Source organism: Schistocerca nitens, chromosome 1 (assembly GCF_023898315.1).
Source record: "Schistocerca nitens isolate TAMUIC-IGC-003100 chromosome 1, iqSchNite1.1, whole genome shotgun sequence".
Lineage (NCBI taxonomy): Eukaryota > Metazoa > Arthropoda > Insecta > Orthoptera > Acrididae > Schistocerca > Schistocerca nitens.
Genome location: NC_064614.1, coordinates 131,566,337 through 131,587,498, shown reverse-complemented (window position 1 = coordinate 131,587,498; position 21,162 = coordinate 131,566,337). Strand labels below are relative to the sequence as shown.

Here is a 21,162-nt window from a genome sequence, read left to right as displayed (position 1 = left end):
AATTCTGTGCGCATGTCAAAGAATGGATCGAATCAAATTAACTAGAGAAGTTCTGAAATTCTACTAAAAGAGCATTGAAGCTAAATTTGAAACAATAAAAATGATAGGAGCAGTTAAACGATACCTGAAGAAAGCAAGAATGACAGAATTGGAATAACTGGCACAAAAATTTGAAGGCAGACAGTTATGGTAGGTGGGTCACTGTGACAAAGTATGTGCGAGAGAGTTAGTCTAGAACATTATTTATTTATTGCTTATTTATTCTGGGAAGATAATAGCCGTAAGGCACTCTATTAAATGTAATCAGAGAGAGTGTTTTACTAAGACGAGTGGGATACTTATTGTTGGCAATGTGCTCGTCAGGGAGCCATAAGTGGAGGGAGTACGCTCTATGAGTATTGCCCTGGGTTTTGATAGAATTCACTAGGCGGACTTGGTCGTTATCGACCGCTCGGAACTGCCGATCCTACCACCTATCACTGTGTCACTATTACACTTTTGTTATCTACGCTGTGACACTAAAGCAACGACGACGCTGTTACTGGAACAAACCTGATGACAAAGATGTTACTCATCATGTAATCGTGCATCCCGAGTCTTTGAAGATGTGTCAACAGCAGATGACACTGCAAGAGGAACAGCATCACCAGCAGCTGCTGCTGACTAACATTGCTGCAAATGCAGAACTTCCAAGTATGAGTAGACCCAAGCTCTTTGCGCTATTCCTTCAACCGTAACCACAACTGTGCAAAATCAGGTGTAACGGGCTGGGCACCTAATGCAGTAGCACTCTACGTGCGTAGCAGCTTGGCCATGAACTTCTACGTGAAATATTTTAAGACAAGGCCTTCAGCCGCATTAAATTAAAATTTGAAAAATCGTTTGTAAATTTGAAAATTTTCCTCTCTATCTCGATTTTGTTATCCAGGCCTTAATTCTCGAGTATTTCTATGTTCAGTGTATGACCTTCAGTCGGAATTTATGTGAAATATTTTAAGCTAAGGCCTTCAACCGTCTTAAAATTTGAAAGGCCATTTGTTTAAATCCTTTTAAAATTTTCTTACTGAAATTCTTGTTATCCAGGCCTTAAGCCCTCAGTTCTTCTATTTTGTAACTAAGGCCTTCAGCCGTGTGTATTCCTTAAGGCAATTTTAATGACTTCTGTCCGGGCTTTCAGATGTATTGTTTTTGAATCGTTTTAAGGGAATGTGTGATTAAGTGTTTTTAGGAAAATGAAATTTCTGTTTTTTGTGCCACCAACAGTAATTGATCTTGGCCCCTTTCCACAACCATAACCTGATTCGCTCTGCCCTGCGAAGCCAGATTTCAAGTGGTGGACCACGTGTAACAGACGGTGAATTTTTGGGATGTTAGAGGGGCTGTTGTACGAGGTGCATTCAAGTTCTAAGGCCTCCGATTTTTTCTAATTAACTACTCACCCGAAATCGATGAAACTGGCGTTACTTCTCGACGTAATCACCCTGCAGACGTACACATTTCTCACAACGCTGACGCCATGATTCCATGGCAGTGGCGAAGGCTTCTTTAGGAGTCTGTTTTGACCACTGGAAAATCGCTGAGGCAATAGCAGCACGGCTGGTGAATGTGCGGCCACGGAGAGTGTCTTTAATTGTTGGAAAAAGCCAAAAGTCACTAGGAGCCAAGTCAGGTGAGTAGGGAGCATGAGGAATCACTTCAAAGTTATTATCACGAAGAAACTGTTGCGTAACGTTAGCTCGATGTTCGGCTGCGTTGTCTTGGTGAAACAGCACACGCGCAGCTCTTCCCGGACGTTTTTGTTACAGTGCAGGAAGGAATTTGTTCTTCAAAACATTTTCGTAGGATGCACCTGTTACCGTAGTGCCCTTTGAAACGCAATGGGTAAGGATTACGCCCTCGCTGTCCCAGAACTTGGACACCATCATTTTTTCAGCACTGGCGGTTACCCGAAATTTTTTTGGTGGCGGTGAATCTGTGTGCTTCCATTGAGCTGACGGCCGCTTTGTTTCTGGATTGAAAAATGGCATCCACGTCTCATCCATTGTCACAACCGACGAAAAGAAAGTCCCATTCATGTTGTCGTTGCGCGTCAACATTGCTTGGCAACATGCCACACGGGCAGCCATGTGGTCGTCCGTCAGCATTCGTGGTACCCACCTGGATGACACTTTTCGCATTTTCAGGTCGTCATGCAGGATTGCGTGCACAGAACCCACAGAAATGCCTACCCTGGAGGCGATCTGTTCAACAGTCATTCGGCGATCCGCCAAAACAATTCCCTCCACTTTCTCGATCATGTCGTCAGACCGGCTTGTGCGAGCCCGAGGTTGTATCGGTTTGTTGTCATACGATGTTCTGCCTTCATTAAACTGTCGCACCCACAAACGCACTTTCGACAAATCCATAACTCCATCACTACATGTCTCCTTCAACTGTCGATGAATTTCAATTGGTTTCACACCACGCAAATTCAGAAAACGAATGATTGCACGCTGTTCAAGTAAGGAAAACGTCGCCATTTTAAGTATTAAAACAGTTCTCATTCTCGCCGCTGGCGGTAAAATTCCATCTGCCGTACGGTGCTGCCATCTCTGGAACAATGAACGCGGCCTCATTTTAAAACAATGCGCATATTTCTATCTCGTTCCAGTTCGGAGAAAAAAAATTGGAGGCCTTAGAACTTGAATGCACCTCGTATAGTAGAGCTGTCGTACCGAGCTCTTGGAGGGCACGTGGAGGACTGACATACCAGTTATTTCGAAATTCGTTGTAGTAGGATACATTCAAGGTATCTTTAGGTTCAATTCTGCTGCCATGTCCCACACAACAGTTGCATATTCCGGTATTGGCTACAGCGTGGTTTTACATACAGTGATCTCAAAGTGACAATGGAGGTGGAGGAGGAGGATGTTAGTGTTTAACGTCCCGTCGACAACGAGGTCATTAGAGACGGAGCGCAAGCTCGGGTGAGGGAAGGATGGGGAAGGAAATCGGCCGTGCCCTTTCAAAGGAACCATCCCGGCATTTCCCTGAAGCGATTTAGGGAAATCACGGAAAACCTAAATCAGGATGGCCGGAGACGGGATTGAACCGTCGTCCTCCCGAATGCGAGTCCAGTGTGCTAACCACTGCACCACCTCGCTCGGTGACAATGGAGGTAAGACCCGGGGGTTGAGAGGGGGTAACGTTCCCTGTCTTCGATTGTCTTGTCCAACGTGACACTACATTCAGTATTTTCAAGGCGTGAGAGTCGCCAGAGTCGCCGTGTCCTTCTCCCCTCGTCGAAGAGTTCGGTTATCTGCTGCAGTCGTCGGCGCATCATGTCCGTGTTCATGTAGCAAGTGACCGCAGCAGCGTCGTCAGCATACCAGGTAAGTTCTGAAGTAGGTCCGCCTTATAGGGTGTGTACAACAGCAGGCCGAGGGCAGACCCCTGAGGTGCACTTGTGTGTGTGTGAGAGAGGGTGAGAGAGGGTGAGAGAGAGAGAGAGAGAGAGAGAGAGAGAGAGAAACAGGACGAGTGGAAATGCCATGGTTAGTCCTTACGTGGAAAATTTTACTTGTAAGTAGCAACATATTATGTTAGCAGCGTTTTTACAGTTCATAAGTTTAGTAAACACAACAGATGTAACAGAGACTTCAAAAAAATGTTCAAATGTGTGCAACTGCTAAGTTCATCAGTCCCTAAGCTTACACACTTCTTAACCTAAATTATCCTAACGACAAATACACACGCCTATGCCCGAGGGAGGACTCGAACTTCCGCCGGGACCAACCGCACAGCCCATGACTGCAGCGCCTGAGACCGCTCGGCTAATCCCGCGAGGCGTCCGCACAGTTACAACATACTAAGACTGTTAATTGACAAAATATAACTAGTATTGTAGAGGAATTTATTTCACACAGTATTACTAACCTGAATAATAACCCGCAGAAGTTAAAACTTGGAGAACACCTGTGCTATCATTATCCTCAGACGTTATTACCAGGCAGGGTTCATTTCATTTCCATGCAATCACAGTGTGTCGTAAAAATATGAAAATTGATAAACTATTTACTACCAGTTTTGTTTGTTTGCCAATGACCAGTTTTAGTCTTAATATTCTGCCTCAGTAACAGTTCCTCCTTGTATTGTAAACACAGGTTTAACTAATTTGCAGTTCTGAGTATTAACTTCATCCACTTAAGTTAACGTAAAATTTCACCGGCAAAACAAACAACTAAAGAAACAACACAAATTAAGTGTGCGCAATGTCATTTTTTCTGTATTTAGCTTGGCGAGTACCTTCTGCTGTCTTGGTATGTATCTTACTGTTATATCAAAAGTAAAATCAGTTGCTCATTTGCTTAAAGTAAATTCAGTTCAATCTTTCAATAATAAAAAGTAAATTGCTTGCCTTTATCTAAGTTTTGCATTACGTTACACTGAGGTTTTAAGTCATTTTTACGAAACAAAGTTTCAGTCATTCATTTAACCAGTAATTTCGTGTAAGTTTACTTTCAAAGTTTTAAATTTCAGTAGAAGTAACTGCAGAGTCACTGCTATCTGATTAATTTATTTTCTCGTGAACTTTGATGTTGTGGAACAACGTAACAACCTTCTATTGCCACGCCAGCGTTTATTTGCTTAAATTTCTTTGCCATTACCTTTCTTGGGATTAACTGCCCTATTGGGCTAGATACCATCCCTTTTTTCGCTAATCATCTACAGCTACATCTACATCTACATCTACATACATACTCCGCAATCCACCATTCGGTGCGTGGTGGAGGTTACCTCGTACCACAACTAGCATCTTCTCTCCCTGTTCCACTCCCAAACAGAACGAGGGAAAAATGACTGCCTATATGCCTCTGTACGAGCCCTAATCTCTCTTATCTTATCTTTGTGTTCTTTCCGCGAAATGTAAGTTGGAGGCAGTAAAATTGTACTGCAGTCAGCCTGAAATGCTGGTTCTCTAAATTTCCTCAGTAGCGATTCACGAAAAGAACGCCTCCTTTCCTCTAGAGACTCCCACCCGAGTTCCTGAAGCATTTCTGTAACACTCGCGTGGTGATCAAACCTACCAGTAACAAATCTAGGAGCCCGCCTCTCAATTGCTTCTATGTCCTCCCCCAATCCGACCTGAATCAGAATGTTTTTGTATTGTCAGCTTTTTGTATTGTCTGTTATTTGTATTAAATATTAAGTGGTATTCCCCCCCCCCCCCCCCGTGTGTTTCGTGTGGGATTGCACTAAACTCCACTCATTTCAAAATTATTATCTATTATCAGTATTTAGATTAGGTTTGGAATAGGTTCTTCCTTCAGAAGTGTGTTATACATTTTCTCCCTACTACCCGGCTTTATTTTTCTTCAGTAACAAGGGCCTTACTCACTGTAAAACTTCATCAGGCATACGCGATCACGGTCAGTTATATAGAAGTCCAGTAGTCCGATTAGGAAGGGGGACGCTAAAAAGTTCCTTCAAAATTGTTCGAGAGAGAGCGTAGAAGGAGAAAATCTGAGGACACAACATCAGTTGAATGAGGTGGGTGCGTAAAGACTTCCTATAGTAACTCCTGTATAGCGTATTTTGTTTGTCTAGCAGAATACAGGCGGACATTATCGTTTAGTAGCATCACTTCCGTATTCTTCCTGGTCGTTGATCTTGGATTGTGTGTGCAAGACGTCTCACTTGCTGACTATAAACCTCAGCAGTGATGGTTTCACATCGGCAAAGCAGTTGGTAATACACCAGATGCATAACATTTTCTTTTGTCATTATCTTTCCCGGATGCCTGCAAGTCTTCGTACGAGAAGTTTCTGCTATATTTTGGCACAAATACTATAGTATAAAGACGCCATTTCATCAAACCCTGAAGACCTTCCTGGACGTGGAGAGTCACTAATGTCCAAAAGATCTCACTTAAAACGTGCTCTGACCAGTGGCATTATCCGCATACACGACGCAGATGTTTCTGACTGCCTCTGCTGCTGTGACCCCTCTGCTGAACTCAGACAGAAGAAATCTAGAAAGTGTTATGATTTCTCCACTTGGCACTTCATTTTCAAACGACAAAATGACAAAATGTAAACTCAGATAGCAACAGTGAACTACAAATTGAAAAGTAACAATCGACAGATATACACAGAGCACACGGAAAATCAACATGCAAAACAAAAAGGCTACGAACTTATGCAGCAACCTATTAGTTTATGTGGCAAGCGTGATGAAATGCAGATGGATATTAAATTGTGTTATGATCGACACATATCATTATGTGTATTATTCTGACTGTCTGTTTGTCAATAAATGACGAGACGAAATTTATGTTCAGTGAAACTATCAGCACGCTGCCCCCCCTCCTCCCCCCATCTACACGTTCGTAATGTATTAGTACTGTTTAGCTGTCTGTCAGTACCTAATTGTGCGCAGGGGTTTAAAAAGTTCGGCCAGTCTCCGAACCTGGTAGTTTGAAATTTTCTGAAATTTGTTTCGGTCACGTAATGCACATTATAGCGTCTAGGCTGAAATTGTTTTAAACAAGGGAAGCAAACATAGGAAACTTGGAGCGCAAATTTACGAGCTTTAGAAAATGTCATTTTAGTTGTAACCACTGTGATGCATCTCTTGCTGATTCTGCGTAACGTCACTATTCATCTAATTTCACTTCAGCACTAAGGCGTTAGATATTTCTTATGCAAATATTGAGAGAACTGCTTAAAATCTCTAAACCTAGCGAATTTATAGCTCAGCAGAATTTATGTTTGACTATAGTGTTAGGGTAGAATATCCCTCTAGAAGACGACTTCGTATTCTTCAATTAACCGACGACTTTCACAAGAGTACCTTACCGACAGGACATCATTTTTGTAAAGCTGTACGATGCAGTATCCAAAAAGTTCGAAACATTCCTATGGAGTTTACAAAATTTCCGACATCTCTTAAATACAAAACCTTTCACAAATCATTAAGGCGGCTGCAGTACTCGTTAAAGGATATGTTTTGAAAACCATGAGCTGTATTTAGAATATTTAACAGCTAATAGTAATTGAGACTCTTTGGCCTACCTGTCAGTTCCATGTTTACGTCATATGACGTGACAAAAAATGGTTTAAATTTCTCCGAGTACTATGGGACTTAACATCAGTACCCTAGAATTTAGAACTACTTAAACCTAATTAACCTAATTAACCTAAGGACATCACACACATCCATGCCCGAGGCAGGATTCGAACCTCCGACCGTAGCAGTCACGCGGTTCCATACTGCAGCGCCTAGAACCGCTAGGCCACACCGGCTGGCGTGACGTGTCACCATGTAAGATTTGACAGCAGCAGTATACACCATAACCTCGGTATTGAGAGATTATCATTGATTTGAACATCACTAAGTATTAATAAACAACATGTATGCCACGGATATAAGGGTAAATATTTCTAGCTGGGATTAAAAAGGGTGTATGTCAGGGATGCAACCTTTCGCCCTTGCTAGTAAATCTATACAGTCGAAGTAGGGACGACAGAAATAAAAGGAAAGTTCAAGGTTGGAAGTGGAATTAAGGGTGACAGATATCAATGATACGTTACATGGATTACATTCTGTCCTTAGTGAAAATAAAGAAGAATTACAGAACCCGAGCTAGAATGGACGCTGGCTACACAATACAAAATGAGTGTAAATAGGAAACTGACAAAAGCATTGATAAGTAGAAGAAATGACAATAGCGAGGTACTTTAACATCAAAATTGGAGATCTCGAAATAGACGAAGTTAATGAATTCTGCTACCCTGGAAGCAAAACAGCCTACGATGGATGAAGCGAGAGGAACATAAAACGTAGACTAGCACTGGCATGGAGGGCATTCCTAGTCAAGACAAGTCTACTAGTTTCAAACATAGGCATTCGTATGAAGAAGAAATTTCTGAGAATGTACGTTTGATGCGCAGCATTCTGTGGTAGTGAATCACTGACACTTTGAAATCCGGAAGAGAAGAGAATCCAAGCGCCCGAGATGTCTTGTATGAGATGTGTTTTCATTATTCTTTAATGAAAATGAGGTTGACTAAAAAGGAATGAGGAAGTTCTCCGCAGAATAGACGAAGATAGCAACATATGGAAACACTGACAAAAGAAGGGACAGGTTGTAGAACACATGTTAAGGAATCAGGCAACAACGTCCATGGTACTAGAGGGAGCCGTAGTGGGTAAAAGCTGTAGTGTAACACAGAGAATGGACTACATCCAGCAAATAACTTAATACTTAGTGTGTAAGTGCTGTTCTGAGATGGAGAATTTGACGCAGGAGAGGAATTCGTGCTCAAATCAGTCCGAAGACCTATGACTAGAAGGAAAAAATTATGGCACCATCACTATTTGTAGACAAAAGTGATAAAATAACAACATTGCTACACCTAATGGAAGAGGCCATGGAAGTGGGTGAGATCAGAGACGACCAAACACGTTACGATAGGACTACCTACTGATGTGACAGAATCTACACTATTGGACATTAAAATTGCTACACCAAGAAGAAATGCAGATGATAAACGGATATTCATAGGACAGATATATTATACTAGAACTAACATGTGATTACATTTTCACGCAGTTTAGGTGCATAGATCCTGAGAAATCAATACCCAGCACAACCACCTTTCGCCGTAATAACGGCCTTGATACGCCTGGGCATTGAGTCAAACAGAGCTTCGATGGCGTGGACAGGTACAGCTGCCCATGCAGCTTCAACACGATACCACAGTTCATCAAGAGTAATGACTGGCGTACTGTGACGAGCCAGTTGCTCGGCCACCATTGACCAGATGTTTTCAATTGGTGAGAGATCTGGAGAATGTGCTGGCCACGGCAGCAGTCGAACATTTTCTGTATCCAGAAAGGCCCCTACAGGAAATGCAACATGCGGTCGTGCATTATCCTGCTGAAATGTAGGGTTTTGCAGGGATCGAATGAAGGGTAGAGCCACAGGTGGTAACACATCTGAAATGTAACGTCCACTTTTCGAAGTGCCGTCAATGCGAACAAGAGGTGACAGAGACGTGTAACCAATGGCACCCCATACCATCACGCCGGGCGATACGTCAGTATGGCGATGACGAATACACACTTCCAATGTGCGTTCACCGCGATGTCACCAAACACGGATGCCACCATCATGATGCTGTAATCAGAACCCGGATTCATTCGTAAAATGACTTTTTGCCATTCGTGCGCCCAGGTTCGTTGTTGAGTACACCATCGCAGGCGCTCCTGTCTGTGATGCATCGTCAAGGGTAACCGCAGCCATGGTCTCCGAGCTGATAGTCCATGCTGCTGCAAACGTTGTCGAACTGTTCGAGCAGATGGTTGTTGTCTTGCAAACGTCCCCATCTGTCGACTCAGGGATCGAGACGTGGCTGCACGATCCGTTACAGCCACGCGAATAAGATGCCTCTCATCTCGACTGCTAGTGACACGAGACCGTTGGGATCCGGCACGGCGTTCCGTATTACCCTCCTGCACCCACCGATTCCATATTCTGCTAACAGTCGTTAGATCTCGACCAACGCGAGCAGCAATGTCGTAATAGGGCAAAATCGCAATCGCGATAGGCTACAATCTGACCTTTATCAAGGTCGGAAACGTGATGGTACGCATTTCTCCTCCTTACACGAGACATCACAACAACGTCTCACCAGGCAACGCCGGTCAACTGCTGTTTGTGTATGATAAATCTGTTAGAAACTTTCCTCATGTCAGCACGTTGTAGGTGTCGCCACCGGCGCCAACCTTGTGTGAATGCTCTGAAAAACTAATCATATGCATATCACAGCATCTTCTCCCTGTCGGTTAAATTCTTCGTGGTGTAGCAATTTTAATGGCGAGTAGTGTAATATTATGACGTCGGTCGCCCGGCCTGCCTAGGGAAGAGCATCGTGGTATCAATGACAGCAGAAAAAGACCCACTGTGGCGCGTTGGACTGGTTGCGACAGCTGAGCTATAGGCTCTGTTCGAGCTATGTGGAGCTACGCCACGGCATCGGTGATTCGGCAAAACGAGTGCGCACCAAGTCTTTGTAAGTAACAGAGGCGTCACATGGCGCTTTTAACCCACCCATGGTTCAAATGGCTCTGAGCACTATGGGACTTAACATCTATGATCGTCAGTCCCCTAGAACTTAGAACTACTTAAACCTATCTAACCTAAGGACATCACATACATCCATGCCCGAGGCAGGATTCGAACCTGCGACCGTAGCGGTCACGCGGTTCCAGAGTGTAGCGCTTAGAACCTTACAGCCACACCGGCCGGCTAACCCACCCATGCTTGCCTTAAACCTATCTAACCTAAGGACATCACATACATCCATGCCCGAGGCAGGATTCGAACCCGCGACCGTAGCGGTCACGCGGTTCCAGACTGAAGCGCCTAGAACCGCACAGCCACACCGGCCGGCTAACCCACCCATGCTTGCCTTAAACCTATCTAACCTAAGGACATCACATACATCCATGCCCGAGGCAGGATTCGAACCTGCGACCGTAGCGGTCACGCGGTTCCAGACTGAAGCGCCTAGAACCGCACAGCCACACCGGCCGGCTAACCCACCCATGCTTGCCTGTTACGCAAGCAGGCAAGCTGCCGCACATTATCAGCATAACGGGCAGGCTGCCCTACTTCCATCCAAGTCAAACTATGCCCAATCCAAGCAGGCTACAGGAGTTTGCTTGCCTGCCCATTTTCTCGCTGTACTACGCTACGATGCAATTTATGAAAATATCTATCACAAGACGAGGCCCAATGAAATATAAAATCATTTTGGGTCCTTGTAAATTAGAAAATGGTGGATTTTATTTGTCCTTTTTTCCTTTTCGACGTTTTTTGGACTTCCAGAATAAGATTTTCACTCTGCAGCTGAGTGTGCGCTGATATGAAACTTCCTGGAAGATTAAAACTGTGTGCCGGACCGAGACTCGAACTCGGCACCTTAGCCTTTCGCGGGCAAGAGCTCTACCATCTGAGCTACCCAAGCACAACTCACGCCCCGTCCTCACAGCCTTACTTCTGCCAGTACCTCGCGTCCTATCTTATCTATAGTCACTCAAGAAATGTTTTTTTTTTTTCTTTCTCTCTGAACGTGAGTGTAAAAACCAGTCACAAGTAACCAGCGAACCAAGCATCTCCCTGCATTGTCGGGATAAGAATGTCCCACACTTCAACGTTTGTGCTTTGTATAGTATCTGTACCTAATCCACACTGACAGACGGCAGATTCATATGAGAAAACACAAACACGTATAATTGTTAAAACTTCCTACAGGCAGATGAATCGAAGCTGTCTGAGTGTTCGTGACTGAATATGGCACCAGACTGATAACACTCACGAGTAGAACACAGCAAAACTTTGCATAAAACGTCATCCGAATTTGTACTGAATGCTTTCTCAGAAAATTATTTTGAACTATTAGTTCATAAGCCCACTCGGAGCGTAAATGTCTGCGAAAGCACACTTGACCTTTTAGCAACAAATAATCCTGGACAAATAGTGAGTTTGGTGACGAATTCACGGATTAGTGACCACAAGGCAGTTGCCGCTATGCTGAATACCGTGACACCTATAACCATCAAAAAGAAACGCTAAGTATATCTATTTAAAAAAGCTGATAAAAGTACTCTTAACGCCTTTTTAAGAGACAGTCTTTACTCCTTCCGACCTGATCATGTAAGGGTAGAAAAGTTGTGGAATGTTTTCAAGGAGATAGTATCGACAGCAGTTGAGAGATATATACCACATTAATGAATAAGTGATGGTACTGATCCCCCATGGTACACAAAACGGGTCAGATCGTTGTTGCAGAAGCAACGAAAAAAAGCATGAAACATGTAAAAGAACGTAAAATCTCCAAGATTTGCAAAGTTTTGCAGAAGTTCGAAATATGGCGCGTACTTCAATGCGAGATGCTTTTAATAATTTACACAACGAAATTCTGTCTCGAAATCTGGCAGAAAACGCAAAGAGATTCTGGTCATACATAAAGCACACCAGTGGCAAGACGCAATCAATACCTTCACTGCGCGATAACAACGGTGAAGTCACTGATGACAGTGTCACTAAAACAGAGTTATTAAACACGGTTTTCCAATACTCCTTCACCAACGAAGACAAAGTAACTATTCCTGAATTACAATCAAGAGCAACTGCCAAGATGAGAAACACAGAAGTAGATTTCCTCGGTGTAACGAAGCAGCTTAAACACTTAATAAAGGCAAGGCCTCCGGTACAGATTGTATAGCAGTCAGGTCCCTCTCAGTGTATTATGATACAATAGTTCCATATGTAGCAATTATATACCACCACTCACTCAGAGAAAGATCCGTACCTAAAGACTGGAAAATTGATGAAGTCACACCAATACCCGTAAAGGGGAGTAGGAGTAATCCGCTGAATTACAGGCCTATATCACTAATGTCGATTTGCAGTAGGGTTTTGGAACTTACACTGTATTCGAACATTATGAAGTACCTCGAAAAAAGCGATTTATTGACACATAGTCAGCACGGTTTCAGAAAATATCGTTCTTGTGAAACACAACTAGCTCTTTATGCTCATGAAGTAATAACTGCTATCGACAGTGGATGTCAAATTGATTCCATATTGTTAGATTTCCAGAAGGCTTTCGACACCGTTCCACACAACTGTCTTCTAACCAAACTGCGTGCCTATGGAGTATCGCCTCAGTTGTGCGACTGTATTCGTGATTTCCTCTTAGAAAGGTCACAGTTCGTAGTAATAGACGGAAAGTCATCGAGTGAAATATCCGACGTTCGTCAAGTAGGTGTTACAGGCCCTCTATTGTTCCTGATCTATATTAACGACATAGGAGACACTCTGAGTCGCCGTCTTAGATTTTTTGAAGATGATGCTGTCGTTTACCGTCTTGTAAAGTCATCAGACGATCAAAACCACTTGCAAACTGATTTAGAAATGATATCTGCATGGCGCGAAAAGTGGCAATTGACCTTGAATAAGAAAAGTGTGAAGTTATTGACATGAGTACTAAAAGAAATCAGTTAAATTTCAGTTACGCGGTAAGTCACAGAAATTTGAAGTACTTAGGGATTACAATTACAAAGAACCTAAATTGGAACGATCACATAGATAATATTACGGCTAGAACCAACCAAAGACTGCCATTCAATTGCAGTACACTTAGAAGGTGCAACAGATCTACTAAAGAGACTGCTTACACCACGCTTGACTCTGAGCACTATGGGACTTAACACCTGAGGTCATCAGTCCCCCAGAACTTAGAACTACTTAAACCTAACTAACCTAAGGACGTCACACACATCCATGTCCATGGCAGGATCCGAACCTGCGACCGTAGCGGTCGTGCAGTTCCAGACTGAAGCGCCTAGAACCCCTCGGCCATTCTGGCCGGCACACCACGCTTGTCCGTCCTATTCTGGAGTACTGCTGTGTGGTGTGGGGTCTGTATCAGGTGGGAATGACGGATGGCATCGAAAAAGTACAAAGAAGGGCAGCTCGTTTTGTATTATCGCGAAATAGGTGAGATAGTGTCACAGACATGATACGTGAATTGGAGTGGCAATCATTAAAACAAAGGCCTTTTACGTTGCGACGGGATCTTCTCATGAAATTTCCATCACCAGTTTTCTCCTCAGATTGCGAAAACATTCTGTTGGCACCCACCTGCACAGGGAGAAATGATCATCACGATAAAATAAGAGAAATCAGAGGCCGCACAGAAACATTTAAGTGCTCGTTTTTCCCGCCTGCCGTTCTAGAGAGAAACGGTAGAGACTGCTTAAGAGTGGGTCACTGAACCCTCTACCAGGCACTTTATTGTGAATAGCAGAGTAATCACGTAGATGTAGAAATAGAAGTGGCATCACCCGATTTTCCAGAAACTTCGCTCAGTGGTGGAGAAGTCAAAACGAGTGAACAGGTGTCTCGGCTTATCCGTAGATACTCGACCGTTTCTGAGAAAATGACGGTCAAAGTGTATGAGGTATTTTCGAGGTACTTTGTGTCTTTTACTGCACAACACTCTCAGATGAACTTGTGGTTCAGTGGTTAGCTTCATGGTTTCTTAATTTCGTGCTACGTGTTTGAAACCCGATTATTATTTTATTTTTGTTTTCATTTACTAACCCTTGTTCGCAGGATGTTACTATACAAATGTTTCTTATCGAATTGTGGAGTACAAGTACGTTATATTAATTGTAAAATTAAATTTGGATTTCACATTAAGTGTCACACATGTATTACATGATGTGTGTGGGTATTGTGCATTGAAAGGTTACAATATTTTTAAATTCTCATTTTCTGACATTTCATTCCTATACAAATTTTTATATTGATTGTTATATTTTATTAACATGTTTATTCTTTAGGAAGATTCGGTGAATTCCTTCGGATGATACCGATCGCAGACACTTCCGAAACGCAGATATTCCAAACGCCACCAACATCGCGCGAAGGTAGGTTTGCCACAGTGACATGTCTCCTTATGAATCTCACTCAGGAAAGAAACGTCGTTAACACTGGCGAAGATTTTGTGCGTTGGCAATAATTTCGCGGCAAACGCGCGTAACGGATCACATTTCCGAAAACTGGCGCTTGCAGTCGATTATGGTTCATAATGGATCTGAGCACTATGGGACTTAACTGCTGTGGTCATCAGTCCCCTAGAACTTAGAACTACTTAAACCTAACTAACCTAAGGACATCACACACACCCATGCCCGAGGCAGGATTCGAACCTGCGACCGTAGCAGCAGCGCGGCTCCGGACTGGAGCGCCTAGAAGCTCACCGCCACCGCGGCCGGCGGTCGATCATGGATCAACATACACTACATGAATTTGACCGGAAAGAATTTCCAATAATTTTTTCATAGTCTTCATTCCTTTTTTTTTACTCATCCATCTGACTTACTATTAGTAGACGAATAAGGATAACGCTATGTCAAAATATAATGGAAAACTCTTTTGTAGTGATATTCTAGAGTCATCGGTATACGACCAAAAAACTCTTGACCCAATATTAAAGAGTCGCGATTGCAACCACTGTGCCGCGATAGCATCTGAGGGCAGCTCGCCGTATAAGCACTAAAAGAATGTGAGAATACCTCGAAAACCTTCACTGTTGTTCTTTTTTTTTTTTTTTTTTTTCAGAAACGTTCGAGTATCTACAGATAAGCTGAGAGACGTGTTCGCTTAATTTGACTTCTCTTCCACTGAGCTAAGTTAATGGGAAAATGGGATTACGGCACTTGTGTTCCACTTCTCAGTACACTTTATTTAATTAATCTATATGATAATATGATGTTTGCAAACCGATTGTTGCCTGTAAATTCTCAGTCGCTGTACGTATTATTACAAATATGGTAATTATTTTAAGCGGAATAGCCCACTCTGTACGCCGGGTTTTATCAATACCTAGTACGCTGTTTATGATTTGTTCCATGAATTTGCAATTTGCGGCACGCCTTGTTTGCTGCGCTGGGAGCGCGAGTTAGGAGCGAGGTGTCATGGGCTGATGAGCTATATGACCAGAGTCTCGGACTGACCAGTAGGTGAACCAGGCAGAGCATTCGGGCCTTCGACTGCGAGCGGTGGCACGCAGTGAACTTCATTCCGGTGGCTACAAGGTCGCCCACCTGGACTTATCTCGCAGACAGCAGGGGCTGCTCCTGATTGTGTGCATGCCACAACCAGAGGAGTCCATCCATTCCGCTGGTTGCCCGCTGAGCAGGTAGGGGTAGTCAGCTGGTGGAGTGCCGAGAATGGGAAGCCTTCTCCTAGCTGACATGAAAATAACCTATCTATGCAACGTCCCTAACGGTCAGAGTGGGGGACGGTTCGTGTCTTTTCAGTGCGAGTAAACGGTGATTTCACTGCAGATGCATGCAGGGGCTTCCAGATTACAAGAGGAGCACTAACTGGGTGCTTTATTAGCCGATAGCAGTGTTTTCGTTGATCCAGTGATTCAACCTAGTGTACAGCGAAGTATGCAGGCTGTGCACTGAGTATATCACATAATCAGTAATATTAAAAATGGACAGTCTATGGGTGCATTGCGGTGAAAAATGATTCTTCCAAGTGTCCCACTGGCCATGCGGATGTTTCCTACGTAAGCGAGAGACATATTGATTTTGTTATTATATTTATTTATTTATTTAACCTGATCAGATTAGGGACATCAGGCCCTCTCTTACATCAGACCAGTGTTTCACGCATGCAGCATTTCACACATCAGAGTTACATCATGACAATAGTTTAAATAAGAAAATTAGATTACTCTAGTGACAATATGAATAAAGAGTGATGACTAAGACCTAATAAAGTAAGTGCTGGCAGTATTTTTACAACAGGTGCTATACATACAAATTATGATAATAGCAATAATAGTAACAGTAAAAAATCAAATAATAATGATAAACATTAGACAAACTGGCAATAGTAACGAAGATTTGTGCAGATGTACATTAATATCTTGGTGTGTAAAGTAGATGTTTACTAATATAGCGAAGTTTTTGGGAAGGGAGATTTAAGGAGGGGGAAAGAGGGCTGGTTCAAATGGCTCTGAGCACTATGGGACTTAACATCTGTGGTCATCAGTCCCCTAGAACTTAGAACTACTTAAACCTAACTAACCTAAGGACATCACACACATCCATGCCCGAGGCAGGATTCGAACCTGCGACCGTAGCAGTCGCGCGGTTCCGGACTGAGCGCCTAGAACCGCTAGACCACCGAGGCCGTGGGAAAGAGGGAAGTAATGAAGTGAAGTGCATTCATGTACAGAGGAAGGCATTACTATTGCTTAAGTAGATACGTCATTAACTGTTTTCTGAAGCCGGACATATTTTTAAGTTCTCTAACATAACGAGGGAGGTTATTCCAGAGTCGGGTTCCCGCCACTGTGAAGGACTTGGAGAAGGTGGCTGAGCGATGCAGTGGAACAAAGAGGATTTTATTATGATAGGAACTTGTATTTCTGTCATGTTGTTCCGACATAAGCGTTAAGGACGAGGAGAGATATGAGGGACAGTGTACATTTATAAGGCAGTAGATGAGACAGTGTATGGAAATCTCTGCGTTTGTCTGCACGCAGCCAGGACAATTTTCATATGCTGATGAAATGTGATCAAAAAGTCGAACGTCACAGATATGTCGGACGCAGGCATTCATGACCAGTTCCAGACGTCGCGAATTTTCCTGAGAGAGGTTGAAATGAAATGGCTCTGAACACTATGGGACTCAACGTCTATGGTCATTAGTCCCCTAGAACTTAGAACTACTTAAACCTAACTAACCTAAGGACATTACACAACACCCAGTCATCACGAGGCAGAGAAAATCCCTGACCCCGCCGGGAATCGAACCCGGGAACCCGGGCGCGGGAAGCGAGAACGCTATCGCACGACCACGAGCTGCGGACCCCGAGAGAGGCCTTGTAGGATAATATCGCTGTAGTCAATGATTGGAAGTATAAGCGTTTGTACTGATTTCTTTTTTTAGATCGAAAGGGAAGAGCTTGTTATACTTTTGTTGGACGTGAAGGAATGCTGATGTTTTTTTGCACACTGCAGTTACGTGCTCTGTCCAATTTAGATTTTCATCCATTATTACTCCCAAACTCTTTTCTGAGGGAGAGAAGTTAATATTTGTTCCACTTAGGATAAGAGATGATACGGATTCCCGATGTTTTGGGCTAATGAACTTAGAGTGACCAACAAGTACCGCTTGAGTTTTAGATGGGTTTAGTTTTAGTCCTATGTCCAGTGCCCATTTTAATACTGCATCGAGATCGGTATTGAAATTTTCAATAGCTTTATTAAGATTGCTTGGTTTCGCACTTAGATACAACTGAAGCTCATCAGCATACATATGATATTTGCAATAGGTCAAAACCGATGACACATCATTGACATACAGCGAGAAGAGTATGGGGCCTAGTACTGAGCCTTGGGAAACGCCTGACACTACCTGCCACGATTGTGATTTTATATTCCCGGACAGGACGCGTTTCTGACGAGACGTCATGTATGAGCGAAACCATTGCACTGCACTTGGTGAGAAATTAAGACCGCCAAGTTTGGCTAGTAAAATGTTGAAGTCGATAGTATCAAATGCTTTGCTGAAATCTAAGAAGCAAATGATAGTCGCTTCTTGTCTGTCCATGGCAAGTTGCAGGTCATCTGTCACCTTTATCAGTTCGGATGTTGTGCTTCAATGTTTACGGAACCCTGACTGGTATTCGTCTAGTAGGTTGTTAGTAGTTAGGTAGTTGGTGAGCTGGTCATGGACTATATATTCTAAAGCCTTCGATAGTGCAGGAAGAAGGCAGATGGGGCGGTAGTCTGAGGGTGCTGTGACGGTGTCCTTTTTAGGTAGTGGCTTAATTTTTTCCCAGTTTCCAGGCCTCAGGGAAAACACTTGTGATTAATGAATCGTTGGAAATGTCTGTTATAGAGGGCAGTAGTTGATCAATAATAAGTTTTACCATCTGGATAGTGATGCCATCATGTCCAGTAGATGCTGATCTAATCCGCATTATGGCTTTCTTGACAGTATTGCAAGTGACGTGCTGTGGATAGAATTTTTCTTTGCTACAGTCGTTCATCCCCATGAAGTAATCAATGATTCGCTGTTGTTTTTTTTTGTTTTTTTGCGGTTCAATTGCGGTCGCAGGTAATGTGAAGAATCGGTTTAGTTCTTCAGCTGGGACCATGGGATTTTCTGCTACTTTTATTTTGCCTAAACCGAGACTACGGAGATTTTTCCACAAGATAGATGGTCTACATCTATTGTCAGCTTGTAAGGTGTATGCTTCGCCGGCGATGGGCGAGGCATGACAGAATCTCTGACCAGAGAGTAGTTTATCGTTAGTTGTTGCTTGTCGCGAGTCTGCGCGAGTCGACAGTAGAAGTCAGTCTGCGCTTGTCTGCGCGAGTCTGCAGTAGTAGTCAGTCGGATACAGTTGTAGTCGGTCGGATTTAGTAGCGAGTGGACGGTAGTAGTCTGCGGGAGTCGGCATGCGTCGGCTGTCTGCTCTGGTCGCGACTCTGGTCAGGACTCTGGAGGATGAGTATTGTTGTAGAAGGTAAAGAAGCAGCCTTGCGCATAATTAATAATGTATGTTAATTGTAATTTAATTTGTTCAAAAAAATGCCCCAATAATAATTTTTTTATAAAGTAACTCTTTTAAAGAAAAGTATTCATTTCAATTTAAAGAATTTTCCCACTCTTTTGAAGAAAAAGCATTCATTTCAATTTAAAGAATATTTCCTATGCATTCCTTCCAAGCATCAAAAAGAAAAATATATACGCCAGCATTGCACGAAGCTGTGTCGATAAATAAGAGCAGATATAGTTGCAGTTTTTATTGAGGTAAGAATTTTGCTTCTGTTACTCAGAATACAGGGCCGAAGGTCAGCGCTGCTGTCCTTATAAAATTTACCAGATATTATTATTTCTGTTAGGAGGTTACATTTCGTTCATGGTTCATTATTTAATTAATATTATTGTGTGGTTTATGGTCAATTTTCATTCCTTAATTTTTGCGGGGAGGTTACACTTGGCGACATCCGGCCAGGATCGTATTTCTTTGAGAATCTTCTGAGAAGTAGTCATATATCTGCTCTTATTTACTTAAATGTAGTTTGCATCTGGCGCAACGCATTTACTAATTTGTCACTCTTTCTTCCACAGATCATCGGCAATTCGTTGCTCTTTGTTATATTTGTGTTTATTGCATTTTTGCATTGTGTTTGTTTCATTAGTGAATAATTTTGATTAGTGAAAAATGCCGCGAAAAACTATTAACAGTACATCGCGTTGTGTAATGAGTGAAATAGCCGACTCAAATACTGTAACTTGACCGATAGTACTTGCGACGCTCAGTGTCTTAATGACAGTCCTCAATTTATAGACAATCAGTGTGTACCGACCACTAATGTTGATTTTGATCCTAGTGATGAACAGACGAATTCAGTTGTGTCCTCTGTTAATTTAACGACAATTGATGACGCGGGACGTTCTGTTGCAATGAGCGCTGCCCAGCTTGACACACCCAGTTTGCAAAATTTACTTAATGAACAGACAAATTTTTCTAACGAAAATGAACAGAGTACTCAAAATACGACAGATTTATTTAATTCCGGTGTAGTGACTAACAGTGCACATCCGATTGGCAAACCTTTTCAAGAATTACAGAGTGACCAAATGGTTATAGAAAACGTGACAAAAGCAGATACACCATCACACAGCACAGAGAATACAGTAGCTAATTTTGGCATGGATCGAGTCATAGCATTAATGCTACAACTTAACGAAAATCTCAAACAACAACTTGATGAAATTAATGAAAAACAGGACAACAATTCCGAACAACTTAGTGAACAGAACAAACAAAATAACGAATATCACAAACAACTTAATGAAAAACAAGACAACCTTAATGAAAAATTAGACAACAATTCCAGACAGCTTAGTGAACAGATTGCAGCAGTTGCCGCGCAGTGTCATGATACTAAAGAACAATTACGTGAGGAAAGTGAGGCTTGCGCTAGGAAAAGTAGTGTAGAAATTAGATCTGTTGCTCAAGAATTAAGGGATATGCAAACAGCTGCAACAGAATCACTTAGAGACGAAATTAGTGCAGTCGGTAAACAATGCTCTGAAAAAGCAACACAGTTACGCGACGAGTTTAAATTAATGACAGCAGAACTTTCGCGCACACTGGATGCAAAAGTAGGCGCGAAATTCGACCAACAGAACCGTCAAATTGATGAACGTTTTAATCAGCACCTACAAAACAGTGAAACGCGTTTCCGTAAATTTATACAGGAACAAAATAAAGTAAAACGACAAGTCATGGAAACAATTACCGCACTAAGACAGGAAGATAAACGTAAATTGTTTGCGAAAGCAAAAACATACGTAGACAACAATATTGCTAAAGTATCAAACGAAATTAACACTATCAAACAGTTGAACACCGAATTGCGTGATGAAATTTCTGATCTTAAATCAAAAACAGATACACACACAGTAGACTTTCAGACAGTGACAGACAGACTCGAACAATTAGAACTAACACAGGATTCCGATGACATCAAAGCTGACGTTAAAAAATTGAACGAAACCACACG

The 21,162-nt window shown here is 42.6% G+C and overlaps 1 non-coding gene across 1 annotated transcript; it reads right to left on the bottom strand.

Annotated features, from left to right (window-relative positions):
- Window positions 1-3,070: 3,070 nt before the first annotated feature.
- Window positions 3,071-3,143, bottom strand: Trnaa-cgc (transfer RNA alanine (anticodon CGC)). Its single transcript has one exon. It is a non-coding gene; the product is annotated as a tRNA-Ala (tRNA).
- Between the last annotated feature and the right edge of the window lie 18,019 nt (window positions 3,144-21,162).